This window comes from Camelus bactrianus, chromosome 7 (genome assembly GCF_048773025.1).
Source record: "Camelus bactrianus isolate YW-2024 breed Bactrian camel chromosome 7, ASM4877302v1, whole genome shotgun sequence".
Classification (NCBI taxonomy): Eukaryota; Metazoa; Chordata; class Mammalia; order Artiodactyla; family Camelidae; genus Camelus; species Camelus bactrianus.
The window spans coordinates 69,137,056-69,158,526 of NC_133545.1; the positions used below are offsets into that span (position 1 = coordinate 69,137,056).

The following is a 21,471-nucleotide window of genomic DNA, read 5'->3' on the forward strand; positions in this document are numbered from 1 at the left end:
TCCTACTATTAAAAGATTGTCATCAATTAGTGATCTCTTTAAAATTACAAGTGAGATGACTTATTTTTGGAAAGGAAAACAATAGATAAATCTACTCTTCTGTGCATTAAGCTTTTTGTATCTTTTCTCTGTTTTAGAGTTTATTTAGTTCTGTATTCCCTAGCAGTAAAAAATGTTTTAAAAATCCTCATATTGAAGTCTTTATCTGTAAAAGCCAGATAGCATATTTTTTTCTATGTTTGGAAATTTTCCATGTGCAACATATACTTCATCTCTAAATTTTTGAATAACTTGAAAGATTTCATTAACTGTCTTTGTACTTGTTTGACATTTTATTTATTATTATTTTTATATACAAGGTTTATATTATGTTTGAATACTTCGTAAGCACTCAATACATAGATGATAGATAGATACTTATTTAACTTTTTTTGTGCCCTTTAACCTTACACTGGTAATTCACGTTATTATGTTATATTTGTATTATTGATGCTACTACTTTGAAGAGCTTTATTCTTTGATGAGCATACTTTTGAGGAGTTTAAGAGTCTAGAAGGAGATTGGGGCTTCTTCAAACCAGATTCTATAGGTTATAATTACTAACAACAATCAAATTAGAGAAACTATTTTTCTTACTGAATGACAAAAATAATAGACTGTTCAGGACCAGGCTTGGCATGTGCAATGATTGATATTACTCTCATTAGATTTTCGATGAGACCATGAGATTTCTTTATCTGCTTTACTGAGTATGCTGATCAACTTCTTATCTGAGGATGGTACAACACAGGACTGGCCAAAGGGCTAAAGACTCACTGCAGATCAGGGCTGAGCAATCTAGTGCAATTTCTCCCAGCACTGACTCCAATCTATGCAGATTCTTAATCTTTAGTGATTTCTTATTACCCTTTCCTGAATTGAATTTTGTTTTTCTAAACTTTAACCCATGGAGAGATCTCAGCTAGTCACATGGTTTTAACTACTTGTATTCACTTTGCTGAATGAACCTGAACTTGGAGGATTCAAATGTAACTGCCAAATGTGATAGTGTTCAGGGAGTCATCTTCTGACATTTTCTTAACTTCCTGTGGGTAAGAAAGGGGCAGTTTTATATAATAAACTATGTCTTAGATACCAAGCAGCTCTGTAGAAGAGTTGCCAACCAGATAATGGGCCAGAACATCACATACGTATTTGATCACTGTTTCATTTTTTTTAAAAAATGGGTTTCCAAGGAAGTTATTTTTCTAGTAAAAACTACAAAGAAATTACATATTTTTTAAAGAAAATTCTGAACAAAATATTCTATTTTCTCTTTTGTCTAATATGAGTGCTGCCAATATGGGTCAGATTATTGTGGCAAAATAACAAGACTTGTAACGATGTTGCCTGACAGATACCACAAACCCAGAATAATGCCAGCTCAACTCAGATCAACACAAACTTTAGTGAATTAATTGCCAGTGCTCATATTTCAGATCTGCTTAATATCGAAGTCACTGATGGCAGTGTAAAGCTTAGGCTGTGAGTTCAGAAGAAAGTTAGGAAAATCAGTGCACTCAGTATCACACACGAGGTTAGAAGCTTCGTATAAACTGAGAGGGTAACATTGAAGAGGGAGATTCCTGACTTCACAGAACAGAAATCAATTTGAGCAACATTCATTCTCACTGTGACTGTTTTTCTTGCCCCAGTTCTCCTCAGTGGCTAAATTCACAGTTATTAGAATCCTCAGAGCAAGCTGCTATTCTCAGTCTGGGCTTGTGGAGAGCATTGAAGACTGATTCTCACTTGGGGCTTAAGAGAATTTCAGCTTAAAGAAAGAATGAGATGTTCCAAAATACCCCTTATTTTGTTCCTCTATAATTTAGATGTCCTATTTCCCCTGTAGGTTCCCTGAATTCAAGATTAGCAGTTGTGAAATTTACATTTTACTCCTAGAACTGCACTAAGGTGACACTTGGTATGTAGCGAGCCTAGCATATGTGCTTTATTTAAAAAAATAAAATCAAATAAATTACACTATTTTCCATTCCTTCCATTCCTTTGATTTGACTAATAACAATATGGTATCTGTTATTAAATTTTAATAATCAAATTTTAATGTAATAAAATATATTTTATATAATTTTATATGATTGTGGTATATTACTGATATATTATGTTTATAAAATATACATTACAATTAATATATTTTAAAAGAATGTTGCAACATTCACATAAAATAAAAATAACTAATATAACATACTACATTATTTTATGCTATATAATTCTGTTAATTACAAGTAATCATGAGTGCGTTTACTTGAATTATATTTAATATAATCACATTAACATTAAAAGCCCCATTGAGTACTCGCTGTTTGCTAGCCACTGGGTTAAGCACTCTACAGCACCTAATGTAATCCTCAAAACAACCTCTAATTTATCATTCCCATTTTACAGAGAAGGAAATTGAGACACGAATTTGCTTGCCTGGTGAGAGGAGGAACTGGAATTTAAACCAAAGTATGCTCATTCAAAAATGATTTCAGTGGACACATTTCTATCTTACCTGCTCAAACATGACATCCTTTGTAGAAATAACACTGCACAAATCTCATTTTAAAAGCTTATATTTAGACTCCCACCTGAAAGCACTCAGCATGTCACCTAACACATCAAAGTTCCTATCTTATGGCAGCACCAATAGAATTACTTTCAACAACACGTGCATACTTTCCATGCAATACAAGTTATGCTATGTTTGTGATAATGAAACTGCTTCCAACAACTCAGTTCACCAAGGAGAACAGACGGATGTTAACATGGCTCATTATTATCAATTTTCTTAAATTTCAAATTTCAATGGGTATTAAAACAGGAAAAGCAAGCTAATTAAAGCTGAAAATCAGTTGATTGTTTTAATGCCCAAATGACAGCACTGACAGCCTGTTACCAAATGTCGCTCTAATAGAGTTTCTGAAACTATTATATTTAGACTGTGGGAAGTGTGTAACAGGGGCTGCCAACTCTGTCCAGCCTCAGTGCTCAGCTTTGCACTCAGATGTTTGAGCATTGAGGAATCGAAGGGTACTAAAGCCTGGATCTCTCCCTCTGTTGAAAATGGAGCCCATAACTAAAGCCTGGAGGGGCATTAATTAGCTCAGTGGGAGTACGTAGCATCAAACACCTTGTAACTGTACCTTCTGCCAATCAGGATGTCACCAATACTAACCAGCTGTAAGTAGTAAATTATGTCCCGAATTTTTTCAGTGCTTTTCAAAGGGACAGGGATTTTATTGTTCTTTTGCCACAGTGTTCTGGAGATATTGCAGATTCTCTCTTCTTTATTCTTTTCCATTCCTGTAATTAGATAAAGAGCCTCACTTTTTGGCAGAAGCAGGGGAAACCTTCCAAGATGATTACTTTCTAAGTTTGTATTTATATTTCCTAGATAGGGTTCTGATTTCCTAAATCTTTTTGTTCATCTGTAAATGGAGAGGCTTGCCCTGTTCTGCTCTATCTGAATGGAGACATTATATTTTAGATTTATTTCTTATGTATCTATTTTCTGAAACCTAAAAATAGTTCCTGCCAAATATCCCATTTGGAAGCCAAGAAACTGTAAGCATAAATATGTAATTCATGTAATTAGCTCACAGGCAGTATTCTTTCAAGAAAAGACATGTAAGTTCTTTGTAAAAAGAATTAAGTAGTTTAAATGTAAAAATCCCTAATATAGGTAGTTAAGTCTTCTAACTTTTTTTTAACTTTTTCATTTTTTTAACATTTTTATTGATTTATAATCATTTTACAATATGTCAAATTCCAGTATTCAGCACAATTTTTCAGTCATTCATGGACGTATACACACTCATTGTCACATTTTTTTCTCTGTGAGTTATCATAACATTTTGTGTATATTTCCCTGTGCTATACAGTATAATCTTGTTTATCTATTCTACAATTTTGAAATCCCAGTCTATCCCTTCCCACCCTCCATACCCCTGGCAACCACAAGTCTGTATTCTCTGTCTATGAGTCTATTTCTGTCCTATATTTACGCTTTGTTTTTGTTTGTTTGTTTTTGTTTTTGTTTTTTAGATTCCACATATGAGCGATCTCATATGGTATTTTTCTTTCTCTTTCTGGCTTACTTCACTTAGAATGACATTCTCCAGGAGCATCCATGTTGCTGCAAATGGCATTATGTTGTCGGTTTTTATGGCTGAGTAGTATTCCATTGTATAAATATACCACCTCTTCTTTATCCAGTCACCTGTTGATGGACGTTTAGGCTGTTTCCATGTTTTGGCTATTGTAAATAGTGCTGCTATGAACATTGGGGTGCAGGTGTCATCCTGAAGTAGGGTTCCTTCTGGATACAAATTTTAAGAAGATAGAAATTATCTCAAGCATCTTTACTGACCACAATGCCATGAAACTAGAAATCAACAACAGAGAAACAAAGAAAAAAAGGAAAGCGTGGAGATTAAACAATATGTTACTGAAAAAACAATCGGTCAATGAGGAAATCAAAGCTGAAATTGAAAAATACCTTAAGACAAATGACAATGAAAGCACAACCACTCAAAACCTATGGGACACAGCAAAGGCAGTGCTAAGAGGGAAGTTTATAGCGATATAGGCCTTCCTCAAAAAAGAAGAACAATCTCAAACAATTTAACCCACCACCTGAATGAATTAGAAAAAGAAGAACAAAAAGCCCCAAAAAGCAGCAGAAGGAAGGAAATAATAAAGATCAGAGAGGAAATAAATACAATAGAGATTAACAAGACCATAGAAAAAGTCAACCAAACCAAACGCTGGTTTTTTGAAAAAGTAAATAAAATTGACAAACCTCTGGCCAAACTCACAAAGAAGAAAAAAGAGAGAGCACAAATTAGCAAAATAAGAAAGGAAAATGGAGAAATTACAACAAACAAAATAGAAATACAGAATATCATATGAGAATATTATGAAAAACTATATGGAACCAAACTGGATAACCTAGAGGAGATGGACAAGTTTCTGGAAACATACTGTCCACCAAGAATGAATCAAGAAGAATCTGAACACTTGAACAATCCGATCACTAGAAAGGAAATAGAAATAGCAATTAAAAACCTTCCTACAAAAGTCTTCTAACTTTTAAAAGTGTTTAAATTTAATTTAAACTGAGATATAAAGATTAAAATTCCCATTAAAGAAAGATGAGAATCATGTCCATAAGGACTCTAAAGAAAAACTCTTTAGTTTACTGTTGAAAGTCACCTGTTCCTTTACCTTGTAACAATGAAACATCTGTTTTTCAATGGGTGTTGATAATCTAATAACATGCCAGAAAATAACAGAAAAGAAGAACATTAAGATGGGAGACATACTTTCCCTTCTGGAAAAATCACTCATGAACATCCTTCTATAATGAGTTGTTATCCCAAGAAAATGGATGCATTATAACTCAAAATTCCTAAAAAATAAACAAGTCCTTCACATAGAATATTACGAATTTAGGAAACTTATAAGAATATAGCAGTTATTCACTCACTGGAAAATTTTTAAGTTGCTGTAAGAAGTGTTCAGTTCTAATTCTGATTTAATAAGGCTATCATTCTGAGTTGCGGTCAAATATCAGTGGGTAAATACAATAGTGTATAAAATGATCAATAAGAAAGATGATCGCTTTATATAGAGCACTCAGTGGAACAAAATATAGGGATGTTTTTAGTTCCTTTTTATATGGAATCTAAATATTTGAAATTGAGCCTAGTCTGTGTTCCCATACTGATACAAAACACAACCCTTAAGGTTCTTAAATTTTACAGCAATCCTGTGGCAGAAAAGACAAACTTTTTAACATAAGACAAAGGAGCAAAACTTTTGCTTTACCATCAACATAGATTTCAGTAAGGAGTGAAACTAAGTTAAAGTAGCAGTAGCTCAAATTTTGTTAATTAAAAGTCAAGAGTAAAATGAGTAGATAGAGTTCATAAAAAATTGAAAATAAGATTTGCTAAATGAAGCTTGACTTCAAAACATATCTAAATGATTATGTATAAATATTTTTAAATGCTTTATAATTTAAACAATAAATATTCCATAAGAGTAGTTAAGATAACAAAATAATTTCTACTTTTGACATGAATTTTATTTCAAAGCCACTAGATGGCTAACAAGCATAGATATATAGGTTTGCATAGATGTGTGTTTGTTTTCTTGCATACACATATTCCTATAATGTATTTTCCAAACTATATGCTAGAGCAAATTTGTATTAAAAAATTGCAAACAGAAGGGACACATGAAAACATTCCTCTCCAAAATTTTAGATTGAGTGCCTTAATTTGAAAAATAAAGATAGAAAAGACAGGGTGCTATTTTCTTGTTGCCAGTGAGGTCCTTTTGCAAAATGGATCACTTCCAGGAGTGCTTGAGCTGAAAATGGAAGGTGTCTAATCATGGAGCTCAACACAAAGGAAGTAAATTACGTATTCTTGATCCCATCTGTGATCTTAATTTTTGCTTTAATTTTACTTAAATATATCTTTATATAATTCAATTTCTTCAGCTTTGAAAAGGTCATATTAATTTTACCAATTGCCACTTATAAAGCTAATTTTCTCATTTCGAGTCAAAAGTGTTTTGGTATAAATCTTGAAAGTTCAACGTAAAACCTAATGAATAGTATTACTACCTATAGCCACTTCATATACTGAATAGAAGTTTTAGTCTAGAATTTAATTCTATTTAGTAACAATAATATTATATCCATATACTTCTTCCAGAACTTCAGGGCCAGATGTTTACTGGAATTCAAGATTTGAGGATTTTAAAAAGTTAAATGCTACATCTACCATATCTTGTGTCATATTTCCTCTAGAGTCTAGGGCTACAATTTATGGTTAAACTCATTAAAATGCCTGCAGTGAAAAATAAATTATTCATTCTTTAAGCAGTCTTGTATCAATTCAGATTAAACATTTTCCCCAAATTAATTACAAAAAGTCTATAACTTTCAAAACATTTTGGATTTCAAAATTGTGGACCTGTGATATATACCATTTTTATATACTACTATTTGTCTAATCCACAATGAATCCTCAGAACAATCCTAAATGCTAGGATTACTCACCCCACTTTGTAGATAGTGAAATTGAGGTCCAGAGAGCACAACCACATTTGGCTGACTCCAACCGTGTGATTTACTGAAAATGTTCTGCCTCAGAAAAAGAAAGTGAGGGGATAGTGTAGATGTTAGAGACATTTTTGCACCTTTTCAAGCTGAAGGGAGGAAAATCCCCAAGTCTCTCCCCACATTTAGAAGCTGTTAGGGAGAACAGGTGCTAAATTTGTATAAAATACTGTAACTGTGATCAAAGTATAAGATGTTTCTTGACTTTAGTCAACTTTGGGTTCAATCACTGAAAAATCTGACAGATCTGTTTTTCCAGTTGGGCCTCCAGTCTCCTGTGCTGCAGGGTGTCTATTCTGTTCTTGGAAAATGCAAGATTTAATATTTTGATTTACTTAATAAAACTTTTGAAATCTCAGTAATAAGAGGCATAACAAGGAAGGTTGTAGTAGAAATTTGGAGCTAGTGTCAGATGAGTTTAAATCTCAATTTACTAGTCACATACCATGAGTAATCACTAAACCTCAGGTATGTTAATTGAAAAGTGGAAATAGTAATAGCCACCCAAAAGGGGTCTTGTAAGGATAAAGAAGACAGTATATGATGAGAGCTTAGTAAATTGTCGGTACTCAGCAAATGGCAATCATGATAAGTTCCAATTTATAAATGAGGAAGGAGCATTAAATAAGGTGACTTTCTTGATGAAGTATATCCTGAATCATAGGATCTGTTATCCAACTCAATTGAGCAAAAGGAAAGCAGACAGAGATAAAAAGTAATTACTTAAGGATATTAATTATATATTTTCACATTATTTCTGGAAAAAAAGCGAAGAACCATGGTAATACATACCTGAGAGTGTCTCAAGAGTTTGCAGTCAAGCTGCCCATCGTCTTGAGCTGCAGTCACTTCAAGGCTCATGTGGGGCTGAAGGATCAGTTTCCAGCTCATTCATGTAGTTGTGGGCAGACCTGGTCCCTCAGGGGCTCTTATAGTAAAGATCTCATTTCCTTGCCAATGGACCTCTCCACAGGGCAGTTCAAAACATAGAAACTGTCTTCCTCCAGAGTAAGTGGTCCAAGAGACAGTAAGAAAAAGAGAGCAAGAGAGAGAATATATAGAAACCACAGTCTTCTATAACCTACACTTGGAAGTGGCATATTATCACTGCCACCATAATCTGTTAGTCACTGGACAAACCCTGATGCAGTGTGAAAGGTGACTGCGTACATACAAGGTATGAATTCCAGGAGACAGGGGTTATTGGGAACTATCTTGAAGGCTTGAAGGCTGGATAGCACTGGGTGCATCCTCAAAAAATATTGAAAACCTAGAAAAGATTAACTTTGTATTTGGGGATCCAAAGTGTATGCTGAGATAACATATTAAAATGCTTATTACAGAACCTATCATGTATTAGTACTCAGTAAACAATAATTTCCTTTATTTTGTGTAATAAATTATTAAATGAAAAATTCAGATATTTAGAAGACTTTATCTAGTTACATGAGCCCCTTTATTCTGCTATTATGAAAGGAAAATTATGACAAAAATACTGAAATGTTGGACTTACTTCCATAATAGCCCTTCTGCAAACTCAAATATGTTCTTATTCTAATTCTTGCATTATTAGTATCATTTTCAAGCTACAGTTTATTTAAAGAATTTTTTAAGCCATGTCCATCTTGTGAGGGTATGTTGTATGATGCCAGACATCATAGCAACAGCCATCTAATGGCACACAAAAGCCGCAATACATTGTAGGACTTTCATTTCACATAACTTACAAGGCAAGTGATCAGGTAAATGAAGGACTACATAAGAGCACTAGTATTAACTTGTGCTAGATATTATTAAAGCTCCATTTCTCTATTTTTTTTACCAAAGCTTAGTATGATACGAATTTTGAAGTATTTTTTCATATACTGGTATATCTTGTCCACTTCTCTCTACACATTACTGTGGAGACTGCTGATGTAACGATCCCCAAATTGATCTCCATATGCCCTTGGACTTGTTAATTAGTGAAATTATTTTTTTCATTTTTGGCTCAGAAGCAGAAGTGGGCTTTTGATTGCCCCTTCTTTGAAATAATCCAGTTCTTCTGGTCTTTCGTCATCTTTTCAAAATGAAATGAACCAACCAAAAAACAAACAAGAGCAACAGCAACAACACAACAGTGGAATTCTGCTCTGGTCACTGTTGAAATAAACTCAGCTCTGAAGCCATGTGAGATCTTCAAGACAGGCAAGAGGGGAACGCAGCTTTGGGGAGTAGGACTTTATATGAATTTAGCAAGGTGTCAAGGTTTTCAGCAGGCTGGTTGATGGCCTGGACTTCAGTTTCAGAGGGAAACTAAAGTGCAACCCAGCAAGACAGAGCTCATTCATATTGTCTAGGCCGTCATGGTACCTGCTGACTGCATAGGAAAGCTGCAGGTCAGTCAACAAATAGTGGCCTGGGGCTTAATCCAGCCACATCCACCTGATTATTTAGGGCAACCGGACTGGTTTGAACCCCACTGACTGAAATTCCTAGTGGCCTGCCTGCCTCACAGAGGGTCAGAATTGTACACAGTTAATCTTCTGATTGACAGAGCAATCAGAAAGCCTGCAGTTGGGTCTTTAGAAAGCGATATTGTATCTTCAGCAGTTGTTGTTGAAACTGCTTGACAACAACAATCAGAAGAGTATAAACCAATGAATTTTGTAGGTAACACAAGCCCGGTACTCAATAGTGCTGTTATCTCCAAAACTCCAAGGATATAAATGCTAATTAACAATGGTGGATCTGAGCTCTTCTATGTTATATGTGATAGAAATCGCAGAGAATAGATCATCCTATGTAATTCATGACATTAGGAACACCTTATCCTAGTTTTGGGGATGTGTGGTTTCCAAAAAGGGAGAACTGTAGACACAAACTACATCATGAGACATGCCAGCTAAACCCTGGAGGTCTGAGCCTGGCTGTGAAATAATTAGCTTAAGCACTTACTTGAATTGGTTTTGAACAAGTGCATTGTTTAAAGTGACTGGAAATTTCCTTGTTCCAGGAAAAGAACCCAATTAAAATTGGGTGTACAGGAAAAAAGGTCTAATTCTGAGTATTGCTGAATGGTAAAATCTAAAATTATTTATACCCAGAGATTTGTTTTCCTTTTGCTTTTTTTTTTTTTTTTTTTTTTTGGAGGAGGAGGGTGCTTTTTCTTACTAGTCAAATGATAGGGAGAAGAAACAAATTTACTGGGTTAGTTTACTGTGTTGAGCTTTTGACATGATGCCTTATTTGAGAGAACATTATGATGAGCTATGTCTATGCCTACTTTGCGAGTAAGGAAGATTAGGCTCTAAGATGTTAAGAAATTTGCCCAAGGTTACACAGTAACTGAAGGAAGCCAGGCTAGTCTGACTTCAAACCCCATGTTTTGAATCCACATACACTTCCAAATTCCTAGCTGTTTGCAATTTGTTGGTGATTATCACTTTGCATGAAGCAAAATTATTTATTCTGATTATTTATCATTAAGAAAAGAAACTTAAAATATGTCATTAAAGCACATTCTGTAAAACAATGCAAAAGAATGAAATATTTTTAGAGTAACAATAGTTACTCATAATTTTACTTCTGTAGAAAAATGTAGTGTCTAACTAGTTCAATGATTTTTTTTAAGTACACAGATTTTCATAGCACGGAAATTCATAACTCATAAGCTTGGCAATTTTCCACACTAAAAATTTATATGCAAAAGTGGAATGATCTTATTCTTCAAGGGATAAAAATGATTAATCAACTAAATGATCTTTCTCCTAGTAAAACATCTGGTATAGTATAAATATAATAAACATTACAAGTAGCTTGGCTGCTGTGGGCTTTGATAAATCATTCTGAGATACAGGGAGGGGTCCTTCTCTATTCCAAATATGAAATTTAACAAAAGCTCCTCTTACCATATGGTTCTGGATTAATATTACTACATAGACTGCTCATCAATATTGTTCCCAAATGAAAGATATTCTTCATCAAATTGTGGACTCTACTCTCCTGTGGTACACATAATTAACTTGTTGACTTTTAGAATCTGGAGAGGACATAGAGCCATTTCCTACGAAAGACCATAATGATAGCCAAGTAGTAAGAGTAAATTTATAGCTGAAAATTTTTCGTAAGGTCATAATTGGTTATTGGATAAAATAGTCCGAGATAATTCAGAGATCGGAGATTTAGATCAACATTTATTAACAGTTTATTTGCATGAGTTAAATATCACCTATATAATATGTTAAAATGTATTTCCATTTCTTATAAATAATTAGAAATTGAAGAAAAGTTTGCTCACAAATTCAGTTCAGTTTATTTTAAATACTGAGTAATTAAAAAACTGTATAACTTAGTGACACATTGCTTTTAACAACCGAGCTTTAAAAAACTTAATTTTCTTAAACATACACATTTTAATTCCCAAATTCTTAATTATAGAATAAAGTACATTTTACTTTATCAAACTCAGCATTTCTCATGTTACTTGTTTTTCTATGATCAAATTTATCAAAAGGTTTTAAACCGAGTGACAAAATTCAAAACATAAAGGCATTTTTACGTGCTAAATAAGCGTTCCGGATTTAATTACACAGCTTTTGCCCCTATTTTTTTTTTAACGTAACTCTTTTTCTTGACCAAAAATATTACTTGACGTTAAGTTTAATTTTGAGGTCACTAAATAAATAAAGCAGAAGGAAATATGTTTTCAAAAATTTTTTTTCAAAATTATCCTTTAGAAGTCTTTTGTAACTAACAATATACATATTGTGCACCTAAATGAGCTTCACATGAGAAAAAGGCCCAAAGTCAGCTTTTATAAATTTAAATGCTGTCCTCCAACAACTATTTAAAAGTTCATACTCAATAAATACAACAATACCCAGAAGTCTCAAGGCATATTTTCTGATTATTAAATCATCACAGTGAAATAAAACTACCTAGTATTTTGCTGGATGATTTTACTAGAAGTAGAATGTAGTTATTCACTACATATTTTCATCTTTTAAGGTCCATTGTTACTAGTAAGGATTTTAGAGATGAGTTTAAATTATTTTTAAATCAGTTTCTAGGGAAAACAATTTCAGGGATTTGTGTATCTAAAGATGATACAAGAAAAGAACTAAAAGAAAATGAGTATTGGAAGAAGACACAGAAATGAATAATGATTTACACTAATGAATAAATTACATTCTAGTTCATCAAGGAGTTAAAGTGTGTCCATGCTTAAAGAAATTATTCTGATAGAAGCAAATTTAAATTGGCTAAAATAAAATCTTTAAAATTTGAAATAATCTATGACCGCAAATCCATCTCTGTATTCTCAGTTAAATAACATCTAGCATTTATTGAATGCTTACTGGTGTCAGGAGCTGTAAATAATCACCTTTTGTATTCTTTGCAACAGCATGAAATAGGGGCTTTTATTCTCTATATTTTAGAGATGAGGAAACTGAGACTTAGAGAAATTATGAGTCTTGCCCAGTCTATTTAGATCAGACAACAAGGTGTCGGAGCCAGCACTGAAATACTTTTCTTATTCCAGAGCCCATATCCTTTAATTCTGTGCTAGCCTGCTACTTGGAACACAATTGGTAAAATTAGGTTCTAATTTAGTTGAAAATTACATACTAAAAATGTCTTCTCCTTAGGATACAGAAATAGAATACTGCTGATAGAAGAAAAGAGGCTAAGATCAGAGTAATGGGAGAGAAACAGCACTGTTGTGTGAGGCTAGATTTAAGCCCAGAGTAGAGGCAGAGAAAAAATGACGACTAAAATAATCTAGTGGAAAGCTGACGGAAGTATAAAACAGAGCTGCAATAATAGAGAGGGATGAGGGAAAATAGCCAAGAAATATTTAGTGGGTAAAATTGGTGGAACTTTTTAGTTCATAAATTTGGGTATTGAAAGAGGCAAGAGTTGAGAGTAACTCCCAGATTGCTTTGAGTTATTGAATGGTTGATTTATTATTGATTGCATTTGAGTGTTTTGCTTTGGTGTAACTTTCCTTATCCAGATACACACATTGAAACAGAATTTTCACGTATATCGCAAAGAAAAGTTAATAGACTTAAAAAAAGTCTAATGGTTTCTTAAATAAAGCTTCTCACCGTTTAGTCTATGTTATAGACTGAATGTTTGTGTCTCCCTAAAATGCATGTGTTGAAATCCTGCTCCCAGTGTGATGGTATTGGGAGGTGAAGCCTTTGTGGAGTAATTAGAATTATATGAGGTAATGAGGGTGGAGCCCTCACACATGGAATCAGTGCCCTAATAAGAGTCACCAGAGAGCTGGCTTCCTCTCTCTGCTCTTTCTACCATGTGAGGATACAAAGAGATGAAGCCAGGCTATAACATAGAGAGGGTTGTCACCTAATCATGCTCTCTGGCACCTTGATCTTGGACTTTGCAGCCTCAGAACTGTGAGAAATAAATGTTTGTTGTCTTAGCCACTCAGTTCATGGTACTTTGTTATGGCAGCCCAAACTGACTACGACAGTCTGTTATTTTTTACGTTGCTGGATTGCAAGCCAATGTTGAATGTAAAAAGTATTCTTTTAAATATTCTGTGTTCATTCATCATATGTCCAGTTCAGAGGCTGTATTCAAAGAGTAGTCTGTATTGCTTGTTGCACTACATACAATTTTTTCAAGAGTTTTACCTTATGGTAGAGTATTTACCATAAGAGGTAAGTAAGGTTTGTGCAAAAACGGGACATTAAGAAAGTACATAGTCTGCTACCTCTGCCACATTTTCTTAGAACTTTTATTTTCTATATTAGTCAGAGATCTCCAGAGAAACAGAATCAATAGGATACATATAGAGAGAAAGACTTATTTGGGGGAATTGGCCCTGGTGATAGTGGGAGCTGGCAAATTCAAAGTTTCAGCAAGAGTTGATGTTGCATTCTTGAGTCAAAAGGCAGTCTGAAGGCAGAATTAATTCTCAGGGCTTCAGTCATTTCCCTTAAAGCCTTCAGTTGATCGGACGAGGCCCACTTACATTAGGGAATATAATCTGCTTTACACAAGGTCTTCTGACTTAAATGTTAATCACATCTAAGAAGCACCCTCAGAACAACATCTAAACTGGCATATAACCAAACAAGTGGGCGCCGTAGCCTAGCCAAGTTGATACATAAAATCAACTGTCACTTCATCCTTCTCAGCCCCACCATTGGTTTACTGACATTGATTTGCCTTTCACTCTAAAGGCAATTGATTAGTTATTTTAAAGTATTGCTAAGCTTCCTATGGCCTTTTAATACACTGGTACAAATGTAATAACTTAGTACACTGCATTCTTTCTGATCAGAGACCAGTGCATCAAGTCAAATCTATTAGAACAAATTCATACTTAGTACTATCTATTTACATAATTGTTATGCCATTATTTACTTTAGATTTAAGAGAATTCTATTTCTAAGACAGTTTTGGTTTTTTTTTACATGAGAAACAAGAATGACATAAAACACTTTGGTCAAGATATTAAAATTTTAGGAATGTATGCAACAGCAGTTTTCCAGGATAGAAAACCTAAAACAGTTTTTAAAATAAGAAGTGGAATTATTTTCTTTTGTAATAATTCATGGCAAAAAAATCCTAATTGATTTTTATTTCATTTGAGGACTCAAATCAATTTTTCTTAACAAATAGAGAATGATAAAGCTTAATATAAAGTGTAACTAACACTGAAATTATATTATCAGATTCTAGTCTTAGTATTTCATCAAATATTTGGCGACATGAATATGTCTTGATTTTTCATATATTTAAAACAAGGAAAGTGTAACTATACTAAAAAATCTTTAAGAAAACACCGAAAAAATTCATATACAATTTTTTCAGGACTTTTTTAATTATGAAAATTTACAAACACTTATATATAAGTGGGAAATAATGTTACAGTGAATAGCCATAAACACTTGAGCATGCATATCATGAACTAAAATTTTCAGTAGTTGTTGCATTTCTTTTTTATGTAAAATTTACATACAACTAAGTGCACAGATGTTAATCATACCATGTAAGTTTTGACAAGTAAACATAGCTGTTTGTAATTCAGATGCCTGTGAAGCATTGCCACCCATCCAGAAAGTTCCCTCATACTCCTTCCCACTTGCTCTTCACTCCTCCCCTTGAGTAAACAACTAGGGTTCTCATTTGTTCCCGTTCTCTAGACTAAGTTGCCTGTTACAGAACTACATGTAAGTAGAATCATAGCAGTTTGTGCTCTTTTGTGTAAAGCTTCTATCACTCAGCATAGCTTGGAAATTTTTGAGTGTACGTGTATCTGTGTATGTGTGTTTTCTGTTAGGTTTTTGGCATTTTGGCAAGTATGGTTTTATGATTTCCAACATACACACTATAAAAACACCACGTATTAACTCACTAATATTTTTGAGCACCGATAGTATCAAAGTATTTACTTTTTAAATGTATTCATTGGTTATATATTTGGGAGTTTACAGTTTAGTTGAAAGAAGAATCAGCCAGCCAGAAATATTAATTCAGTCTGATAAAACTAAGCACAAACTACTGTCGGAGGCAAAACATATATAATTAACCTAAATTAAAGAATTATAGTTGGCTACCTCTTTGTTATAAAGTATAAACAGTGAGTTGTTTTTATTTCTTAACAAGATTAAGTATAACATAATAAGAAAATATATGCACATAAACGCATTTGTTTCTTCATCAGTTTTAATAACTTCCTCAATAATCTTTTAAAATCACACCAAAGAAGAAATTTTATGAACATCATTACTTTTAAATAAATTTTTAAACGATTAAGATAAAAGCAATTGTGAAACCTACATTATTTGCACTCTTTTATAAAATGAGTAAGTAGTTTTCCTTCCACAGGATAAATACCTGACTCAAGCACATTTTAATCAGATCCAAGAAATATTTTTCAGAAAAGATTATATTTAAAATAACTAAGGAATTACTATGGCAGTAATCTTCAATCTGTTATGAAGGAACAACAGTTGCTGTGATAGAGCATGTCACAGCTTCATCAAGATTGGAGAGATCAGGACAATATTTATTCACAGCCGCATCAAAATAAGAGCTAAGCTTCTATCTACAGATAGAGTAGTTTTATGTTTTTAAAACTAACTTATATTTGAGGCAATTATTTTTAGTTTTATATCAAATGGATAAAGGCAAAAATGGTTCAATGTGTGATTTTAAGAAATCAAAACATGTACAGGACTGCAAATCACAGAGCTGACAGAATTGTCAAGCTGGAAGCATAATGTAACAGATTGCATGTATCTTTCACTTTTCGCTAAGAATTACTAATAATTTCAGGCATAGAGAAAAAGTACGTGACAAAAACAAACATAAAATAGCTATCTGAAAGAAAATACAAATGTTGCTTAAAATGTAAATAACATTCACACATATCAAAACATTAACTACATGAGAAAAACACTCAAAACAATGTTGGCTTAAAAATTAGAGAATCCTAATATAATTTTAAAACTCTCTTACTCACCATACCTAGATTTGATCAATGCAATTTTTATGGCCTGTCTACAATCTATAAAATATCATTCATTCATTTATTCTTCTATTTTTAAGTATCTATAAGAGGGAACACATTGGGCACTTGAAATGTATTGGCAAACATACAGAGCTTGCCTTTGTTGGGGGGTAATCAATGTCATAAAATAAAGCCCATCTGTGAGTAAACTTTATAGCATCCAAAAGGTGATCAGGAATGTCAGAAGGGGTGTTGAGGGACCAGATGCCATTTTGAAAGGGTGGTCCGTGGCGTACTCATTGAGAGGATGACAATGGAGCAGCAAGACCTCTAAGATAAGACCAGTAAGATATCAGGAAGATACTCTGGACAATGGAGGAGCCACTGCGAAGTCAGAGGCAAGGAAACCAGGACAACTGGAGCAGCCTGAGTGAAGGAAAGAAAAGGAAGAAATACAGTAGAGATGAGAAGGAGACCAGAATGTATACTGTATTGGAAATCATGTTAAGGAATTTGGCTTGGACTCTATGTGAAATTGGGAAACAGTTGGCACAAATGAATGATTGTGATAGTTGGAAAAGAGTTGGGTGGTGGTTGTATAGGAGAAAGAAAGGAATCAGAGGTTGCTCCAAGTAGGTCTTTTTGTTGGTTCGTCTGTTTCTTTTAACTGAGTATTGAAAGATGGATTTCTAGGGTGACCCTACATTCCAGGTTCCTCCATCTCTAACCAACACAGTACACCTTTCACTCTGAAAGTACCTAGTTTGAATGACAAATTACACGGTTTTCCTGTGGTCACTGAAATACTGGTCACCGATGCTGGCAAGAAGCAGAATTTTGAGGCAAGATGAGTAGTTAAGTGTAGAAAGTGTTCAGTTTGATTTGTCTACAAGAAATGTGGGTAGATATGAGTCTTTTCCTTAGATTTATTGAGGTATAATTGACATACAGCACTGCACAATTTTCAAGTATACAGCACAAGGACTTACTTGACTTACATATATTGTGAAATGATGACCACAATAAGTAGTTATATCCATCCTCTCATATAGCTAAAAACAAAAAGGTTTTTTTTCTTTGTGATGAGAACTTTTAGAATTCACCTTCTTAACAACTTTCAAATATACTGTGCAGTTGTGTTAACTATCCTCGTGTTGTTTATTATATCCCTGGTACTTATTTATCTTACATAGTAAGTTTGTACCTGTTGAAAAGTTGTTTATTTGTAATATTCTTGTGAAAATTGCTGTACATCTTTCCTCTCAATCTAACTCAGTAGTTCTTTGATATTTTTGACTTTGTGGTAGTGTCTGTACACTTTATAGAGGTTTTCTTATTGCCATAAAATAAGTCAGAAATGATGGGAAAATGAGATCAAATTTTGTAGCATGCTCTATGACACCACATCATGTTTAATATAATTTTAAGTGATTGGTTTTTTACTGCCCTATTTTCAGACAAGGTACACACACTCTAGAAACCTGCGCAGAGGTAAGGTCATTAGCATTTCCAGTGGAACGTAAAACATACTGTGTGTCACTCCTCTGTCAGAACCTCCCGGTATGTGCCCGCTCAGAGTGAAAGGTAACTTCCTGACAGTGGCCTATGGAGCTGTCCAAGCTGTGATGCCAGTTAGGTCTCTGGTCTAAATCCTGCTTCTCTACTCCTCACTCACCCCTGTCCAGCTTCCACAACCTCCTCACTGCTCCTCAGACACACACAGCCTTGAGTCTTTGCGCTTCCTTTGTCCTCAGCCTGAAGGCTATTCCTCTAGGTATCTGCTCTCAAGTCTTTAATGTCACCTCAGTGATTTCTACCCCATTCTATATAAAATACCCTCTCACCAGCCCAGCACTCCCTGTTGCCATTCTTGATTTGTATTTGTTCACTTATCATCATTTATCAGAGAGGCATCATGGCCTCATTGTTAAGAGCAGGCACTCTACAATCTGACCATTCGAGTTTGAATCCAGGCTCCAGCACCAGAAGTCTTATCTCATATCCTCTGCTTTGAACTCATTAGCACATGGATGGCATTTAAAGCTATAGGACTGTATTAGATTATCAAAAAGGTAAATTACAGACAGAAGGGGAACAGGGCCCAGGACTAAGCCTAAGTACAGTAGTATTAAAGAATGAGTGAACCAGCCAAGGAACGACCAACAAAAAGACAGAGAATAGGCTGTCAGTGAGATGGGAGAAAAACCAAGAAAATATGGCAGTCTTGGAGGCAATGTGAACAAGTTATTCTAAAAGGAAGATAACAAGTTCTAGCTATCTGTTGTGAATCAAGCCACGTTGAGTTTTAGCTAGTTAATACAGCAACCATTGAATTCCATATCACAATTTTGTGGCTCAGGAATTCAGGCAGGGCTCCTGCAGGTGGTTATTTTGCTATTCATAGCTTGATGAAGACCCTCAGTGGTACTCAGTTGGTGGAAAACTGATCTGTAGAGTCTTTATACTGCTTCCTCGCATGTCTGGCTTCTTAGCAGGGGTGTCTGGAAGGCTGCGTTCAACAGGGATGGTCTAGCAGAGCACTTAAAAATGGCATCTCCAACATGGCAGTCTTAGTGCAATCAGACTTACTACATGGCGGCTTAGGGCTCTCAGAAGGAGAGTGTTCTTTAAGACAAGAAGTGGAAGCTACCTGTGCCTTAGGGTCTGGATCCAGAACCTGGACCAGCGTGACCTCCGCTATGTAGGGAAGAGGACATAGACCTCAACTCTGAGTAAAGTATTAAGGAATTCATGGCTATTTTTAATGTACCATGGAGTGACTAAATGTCAGTTTTGGCTGCCAGCCAAATAATATGAGGCTTGAGAATTGACAATTGGATTTAATAGCATGAAGATTACTGGTTTCCTTTATAAGAGAAGTTTCAGTGTCATGATGATGATGAAGATTTGATTAGAGTAGGTTTAAAACAGAATAGGAAAGAAAGATACAATACATAGGTTCCCCCTTGACCCAGGGTGGTAAGATTGAGCGATTCTAATAATAATATTGCAACTTATATTACTCTGAATACTTTTCTAATGTGAGAAAATTAAGTCTTTTAGAGTAATAAATACTGATCTTGAAACCTAAAATAAAGTCCCTGTAAGTATTTATAGTATTTCATTCCCTTTTACCTACAGCATCTAAGTGGCATTGTTGGAACTTTCCTGTAATAATGAAATATCAAGAAGTTTTTTTCATAAGTTAAGCATAGATTTTGTGTTGTTTTTTCACACCATCAACCTCATCGACCTCAAACCAGGCGTTAGGAAGTAAAAATATAAAAACCATCTTAACCATCTTTTCCTAGTCTAGCAAAAACATGAATATTTGATATCTTGTTTTATTATTATTTATGTTAATTTTATAATTTACAAATACAGATTTTGCTAATGAATTCACAGTTTTGGAATAAGTTCAACTTCTTAAAAAATATAGGAAAAAAATCTGAGAACTAGAGAAAGAATAGCAGTGAGTCATGAGTGAGCTGTTTTGTAAAAGGCACAAGATTTTATGATCTGAAGAGAAATGTTAAGTGTTAAGTAAGCCTAAACCTTTTGGGAATAAAACCACACGACTTCAAAACCATGATGTTTTACATCTAAGATTCCCTTTGAGTATTTCAGTTTGTTTAAACATCGTTGTTCAGTCAAATGCTTCAGTAAAACAACTATAGCTTGTTGTTCGTCTAATATTGTTTCCAGTTTTGTGCAATGAATGTTTAATGCTAAGTATGAATATTTAATTAGTGAAATTTCCAATGAAAACATTGCAAGCCTAACAGATTTAATTGAAAAGGCATTTTGTTTGGATTATTTCTTCTAAATATTTAAATCTATGAAGTAAATTTGATGTATTGTAAAATCCAAATGATACATGATAACTAAGTTAGCTGTTTCGAGGGGCCAAAGAAGTATGATCCATAAATTTCAGACACTGCAGTTAATTTAGATGATGAAGAATAGAAAGACCATCTTTAATTGCAGGCACCCATTTTCCCTGATGAGTTCTTTCTATAGCTCTTTGTCTTTGTTACTTTTACTTAAATAATAGATGTCTTCAAACCATCACCACATGAATTGGTTAAATTATGTTATCAGCTTGGTTTAAATGCAGTTGCACAATTCACTCAATACTAAGTAAGTAGTGAAATGTCACAGGGGAGTCTAAAGAAAGTCACATAATTGATTAAAAAGAATTTTATAAATACATATGTTAAATCAAAAGATTTTAATAGAAACATGTGTACTTAAAAAAATTTCTGAGAGCTACACAAAGTTGGTAAACAAGCATAAATAACTTCCAATAATTGTCTTTTCGTTCACCTATACAACAGAATTAGACTATAAAGTAACATACAGGGTTCATGTTTGAAAGATATATGAATTAATATTAATATTTACTGACAGCACTGATATTAGCAAAAATGTTGAAATATACCAACCTTATTCATGTCCTCTTCAACTGTTCCTCTTACCGTCTCTACTTCCAGTCTATCAACCCTTTTCCTACCACCAACTGTTATCGCTACAGCAAAACAATTCTGCCTCCTGCATTCCTTCCAGCTCATCTGTTCTTAATATTCTGCTGGATCTGTTACAGCTCCCTTCATGTAAAATGTCCAATAGTCTGTTTGATTTTAAGCATATCCTCCTTAGTTGATAATCAAATTAAAAAGGGATTGGTAATCTTACTTACATCAAAGTGAGAGTTGCTTGGTGATTATTTATTGCTTAATAGCTAGTATTGGTATTAACAACTGTATATTGTAGCATGAAGATAATCATGCCATATAGCATGAGAAGCAAATATTTGTTTCTTACA

The 21,471-nt window shown here is 34.0% G+C and overlaps 1 long non-coding RNA gene across 1 annotated transcript; it reads right to left on the reverse strand.

The window, feature by feature from the left end:
* Positions 1 to 2,030: 2,030 nt before the first annotated feature.
* On the reverse strand, positions 2,031 to 21,204 carry LOC141578261 (uncharacterized). Its single transcript, XR_012508403.1, has 3 exons — positions 21,092 to 21,204; positions 7,967 to 8,171; positions 2,031 to 4,360 (listed from the first exon to the last, which is right to left on the reverse strand). It is a non-coding gene; the product is annotated as an uncharacterized LOC141578261 (long non-coding RNA).
* Between the last annotated feature and the right edge of the window lie 267 nt (positions 21,205 to 21,471).